Here is a 6,000-nt window from a genome sequence, read left to right as displayed (position 1 = left end):
CGACCCGGCCTAGATTTAACACGCGACCACCCGCCGGCCGTCTCGAACTAACGCGCGTCCACCCGCCCCCGCCGCCGCCGCCTGGAACAAGCGCCCACCCGCCTGCGGCCTAGATTTAACACGCGACCAATCAGGAAGCGGCCGGGCGCAGGGATAGGACGGACTCCTCTCAGCTGCAGCCTATTCAGAGTCGGGAAACTTTATTGGTTGTAAAATTTTTTCTGGATAACCCGCCCACGTTTATACCCCGCGGGGGGCATGCGGGGTAGGTAAAAACGCACATTACCCGCGGGTTATATGCGTGGAAATACGGTAGGTATCGGTTTCCCAGCATCAATGTATGCAGCCATGACTATCTCCCTAATCCAGCGAGCTATGGTAGCCCGCAAGGCCGCTCTCCCTGCCTAGTACCACCGTGAAGGACCAACAGGCGATCCGTCTTCCGTAAAGGCTTAGTAACCTCCAGATACTGGACAATGTGTCTCTTGACATCCAAGGGTTGCAACAGACGATACTCCTCTTTCTTGGTTCAGAGATGGCAGGGAGAAGGATTGATTCAAGTAAAAGTTAGTGACTATCTTCGGTAGAAAAGAAGGAACAGTATGCAACTGCACTGCCCCTCGAGTCACCCAGAGGAATGGCTCCTGGCAAGACAAGGCCTGCAGTTTGGAAACCCTACACACAGAACAAATTGCCACAAGAAACACTGTTTTCAAGGTTAGTAACCACAAGGTCAGGTTACGCATCGGTCTAAACCTAGGGCCCGCTAAGAAATCCAATACCAAATTAAGATTCCATAAGGGCACTGGAAACTGCAAAGGATGACGAAGATGTTTCACTCCTTTCAGGAAACGGGCCACATCAAGATGAGATGACAAAGATCTAACACTCACCTAACTTCTGAAACAGGCGAGAGTTGCTACTTATACCTTTAAGGAATTAAGTGCCAAGCCTTTACTCAAGAAATCCTGCAAAAATTCCAAAATGAGCGGTATCTTGACTGAATAAGGAAATGCACCTCAATCCTCACACCAGGTCTCAAACACTCATCAAACCCGCACATATGCCAAGGAAGTGGAGAACGTTCTAGCTCTTAGCAAGGTGGAAATCACTGCCACAGAGTATTCACGTTTCAGCAAGTGAGCCCTTTCAAGGGCCATACCATAAGACAAAATCAAGTCGGATCTTCGTGAAGAATAGGACTCTGCCGCAAAAGATCCCTAAGCGCAGTAAGTCAAAGGGGGGATTCTTCTAGGAGCTACTGCAGATCCGCATATCATTGTCTCCTGGGCCAATCTGGAGCAACCAAGAGCACCATCCCTCTGTGGCGCTTGATCCTTTGGACTAATCTGCCCAACATGGGCCATGGAGGAAAGGCTTAAAGCAACTTGTCTTCCGGCCACTCCTGCACTAAGGCATCGATCCCCAATAACTTCAGATCTTTCCTGCGACTGAAGAATTGCGGAGCTTTTGCACTGCAAGAAGTTTCTAGAAAGTCTAGAAACGGGAGAACCCAGGAATCCAGAATCAGCTGAAATGCTTCGTTTGATAGCACCCATTCTCCTGGTTCCAGACTCTCCTTGCTGAGAAAATCTGCTCTTACATTGTCCTTTCCTGCTTATGCAAGGCTGAGATCATCTGCAGATATAGTTCGGCCCATTCCATAAATTGATCTATCTCCTGCGACACTCGTTGGCTCTTGGCTCCTCCCTGCCAATTTATGTAAGCAACAGTCATTGCGTTGTCTGACCTTATCCAGACTGCTCGACCCTGCAGCCTATTGTCAAACTGCAAACATGCCAGTCGGACAGCCCTGGCTTCCAAATGATTGATGTTCCAGACTCTTTTGCATCCCAGCACCTTTGCGCTGTCAGCTCCTGACAGCGAGCTTCCCAACCCTGTAGGCTCGCATCTGTTGTCAGTACTAGCAAGTTCGGTGGTGCTAGGGAATTTCCCTTCCTTAGATGATCCAGCTGCAGCCACCACTGCAATCCAGAGGAGACCTCAATTGGCAGGTGAGTCCGAATCGAATAGTCAATAGACTGTGGATTCCACTGAGATAACAGGGAACGCTGAGGAGGACGCATAGGCGCTCTCACCCACGGTACCAGGGTTGCCTCCATTAAACCAAGTACCTGCAGGTAGGACCATATGGTCAAGCGCAGAGTGTTCATCAATAGACGTATCCGTGCCATCAACTTCTGAATACGAGCTTCCGGCAAGAAAACCTTGCCCTGCTTTGTATCGAACTGAACCCCAAGGTACTCCAATGACTGAGTAGGCTGAAGACTGCTTTTGACCAGGTTCACCACCCAGCCGAGCTCCTGCAACAGAGAGATCACCTTGTGGGTCACCAGATGGCTCTCTTCCAGCGACTTGTCTTGAATCAGTCAGTCATTCAAATATGGTGTACTAGGAACCCATCCTCTCTCAGTTCTGCTGCAATTACCACCATTACTTCGGAAAAGGTCCTGGGAGCAGTGGCCAGATCAAAAGGCAGTGCCCAAAACTGATAATGGCATCCCAGAACAGTGAACCTCAGAAAGCGTTGATGCTCTAGTTGAATGAGAATGTGAAGATACACTTTAGACAGGTTCAAAGAGGTCAGAAATTCCGACTGCATGGCCATTATCACCGAGCGCAAGGTCTTCATGTGAAAATGCGTCACCCACAAATGACGGTTGAGATCTTTGAGGTCCAGGATGGGACAAAAGGATTCCACTTTCTTGGGCACAATGAAATAAACTGATTATCGCCCCATATTTTCTTGAGATGCGGGCAACGGAATCACAGCCCTCAGACTGAGGAGTCTTGGCAATGTATCCTCCACTGCCAGCTTCTTCTGCGGGGAGTGGCAGGGAGAGACTATAAACATGTCCCAAGGAATACTGTGAAACTCCAGCGCATAGCCTTCTCATATCACCTACAGGACCCATTGATGCAATGTGATCTCAACCCACCTCTGATAGAAGAGAGGCGTCCCCCTATCTCCTGTTCCTAGGGTAGGTCAGCAAACCTTCATTGGGAGGCTCCACTACCTGAGCCTGTGCCCCCTTCTGGGCTTCCTGGGATGAAAGGACTGAGACCTACCAAAAGATAAGTCTTCTGAAAGGTTGTTCCTCTATAGGGTCGAAAATGCTTGGATCCCCTAGCATGACCTTTCATGCTAAAGGAGCGTAGTATCTGCTTATCATCCTCCGGTAATTAAGGAGCCAGTAATTCACCCCACTTACTGGGCAGTTTCTCCAACTTGCTCCCAAACAAGAGTGAACCTTTAAAAGGCAATTTCATGACGTTAGCCTTGGAGGTTGCATTGGCCGACCAATTTCTTAGCCATAACTGACACCTGGACGCTATTACCGAAGCCACCCCTCTGATTGAAGTGCGGATCAAATCGCAGCCTGCATCTGTCAAGAAGGCTGTCGCTGGCTCCATAACTGCCCTGGAATTCACCCTAGAGTCATCAACCTCTTGAGAGAGAAGTAAACAAGAGCGAGCTACCAGGGAACATCAAGAAGCTATTTGCAAAATCATTGCCACTGCTTCAAATGCCTGCTTAAGGATAGTTTCAATCTTCCTATCGTGTACATCTTTCAAGGCAGCTTCTCCCTCTATGGGGATAGTCGTCCATTTGGAGACTGCACATACAAGTGCATCCACCTTCAGAAAACATAAACACTCTCTCACCACCAGATCCAGAGGGTACAGGCCTTCCAAAACCCGACCTTCTTTGAAATTAGCCTCTGGGGCTAATCAAGACAATCAAGTCTTGAATGGCCTCCATCACAGGGAAAAGACAAGAGGCATTACGCAGAGAAACCAAAAGGGGATTTTTCTTTGGCTCAGACATGGAATCTGCCTCAGGTACTCCCAGCATTTTCAAGATCTGGGAAATCAGGGCCGGCAGTTCATCTCTATGGAAGAACTGTAGTATAGTCCTATACGGTTCTAATTCTGGAGTAATTTCACCATCCTCAAGAGTCAGGATCAGTCATCATCTGTGCCATCTGGATCTCTATCGGGCGTCCTGCTGCCACTCTAGGAGTATCCCAGCACTTAACAGTAGGTCCAGGCAAGGTTTGTACCTGCGACTCTGCCCTAAGAGCATTGGACAGGGCTGAGGACTGTGTCTGAAGAAAGGATTGAAACCCCTGGAAAATTCTACCCATGAAAATGTAGAAGTATCCAGACCAGGAGGTACCTTAGGTGTATTCATCTGAGCTCAGCCTTACCTGGCTGAGTACAGAGATGGTCTCCGGCTGCAGGGGGAGAGGGCATATGCCATCACCGCTGTGCTCGGCTTCCTGCACCCGTTGTTTTTCAGCTGCTTAGCAGCTAAGTCCACACCAGCTTAAAAACCAGCTACTGGACCAAGGCACTCATTTGAGGGACCAAGAAAATCCCCTCAGGAATTCTCAACTGGGAGAGAGACCTTTTGTTTCACTGCAGGAAAGTGGGGCAAATTTATTTTCCTTAACTCTCCTTTTTCAAATCAAAGCAATCCCCAGTAAGGAGATGCTCGTCCATCATCTGCTGGAGAAGGAGAATAACGACAGGCAGTCACTGCAGGGGTATACACACACACACACACACACACATACTGTAACATCAGTTTGCTCCATCTCCATCTGCCTGTAGAGGTGCATAACCCACTTGTTCTGAATTCATCTGACTGGATGCTAAGAAATGGGCACTTTTCACAATTGGTTCTATAATATTAAAATGAGAGATGGAGTATGACTACTGGAGAGAGTTTATTAAGTCAGCAGGGAGACAGGAACGCTATAAGGGTAGTGTTCACAACTCCTAATGGTGAGGAAGGAGTAGGTCCATGCCATAGAGAAAAAAGAGTTACATTTTGTATGCCAATTTTCTGGGTGGCATTAATGCAGGAATGAAAAAACTAAAGGAATGAATGCATTTATATACTCTTTATGCAAGTTTGCCTACAAGAAGTCTTGTGAGTTGAACTCCCATGTAGGCTGTCTGTATCTAAATGATCTCCTAGGCAGATGACATACATACATGTGCATATTATATATATATATATATATTTTTTTTTTTTTTTAAAGCCATCACCAAAGGTATGGTTTGAGCCCATCATATTTAACACTGTAGGATCTAATTACTCTTAATTATAATACTCTAGCATAACAACCATGTGCCACTATCAAAATTAAACCACAATATCAAAACATGCAATGAAAACGCTGGGAAAAAATAAAAATTTAGCATTAGAAGAAAACGTCTATTTTATTGCACAAAATAAATTATATAAAAAAACAAAAAGCACAAAAATATTTATAACTGTGGGCTGAATAACAAATGTTACTATATTATTACATTTATTGCTTTCAAAAAGGAAGAATTCAGTGCTAATAAAGAGATTATTAGTTTTATTTCTTGCTTATTTAAATCTGCAACAGGGTTAATCCAACTGGGCTAAATGCATCTTGCAGCATATGGACCATACTAATTGTAACTTACAGTCTTGCAGGTATGACAATGCTGTGAACATTCATGACATTACCATGAATCATTGATTTCAAATTGTTGGCACAAAAGCATAAATATAGAAAACTAATCAGAAATAAAATTTACACAATAAAGACTTTCAGTATAAAATAAGCTATTAAAAGGTCCCTGTGCAAAACCTGTGTAAATTGTTCAAATAAAATCATGCTGCTCTATATCAGGAAGAGAAGTTAATATCTGGCACCCTATATCTCCACCCTAAGATACAAATAGGTCCATTCTGCCTTTGCCATACCTATTCTGAACACAGGGCCTAAAATTTCCAGATAGGTTTAATTACTTTTTTCTAAAGGAGGTCTTTTTATTTTTTTTAAAGTGTAACACAAAGCAAACCTAGGACCAGGTGTACTAAAGTGTTTTTGCCATTTTTTGTCTATAGAAAAAATGCTTAATATCTAGGCCCTTAAAGGTAAATTTTAAAAGTCCTGCATGTGCCAAAACCAGGAGATTTGCACACAAGTCAGG

Source organism: Rhinatrema bivittatum, chromosome 7, assembly GCF_901001135.1.
Source record: "Rhinatrema bivittatum chromosome 7, aRhiBiv1.1, whole genome shotgun sequence".
Classification (NCBI taxonomy): domain Eukaryota; kingdom Metazoa; phylum Chordata; class Amphibia; order Gymnophiona; family Rhinatrematidae; genus Rhinatrema; species Rhinatrema bivittatum.
The sequence above is the reverse complement of the archived record's forward strand: the minus strand, read 5'-3'. Positions refer to the sequence as shown.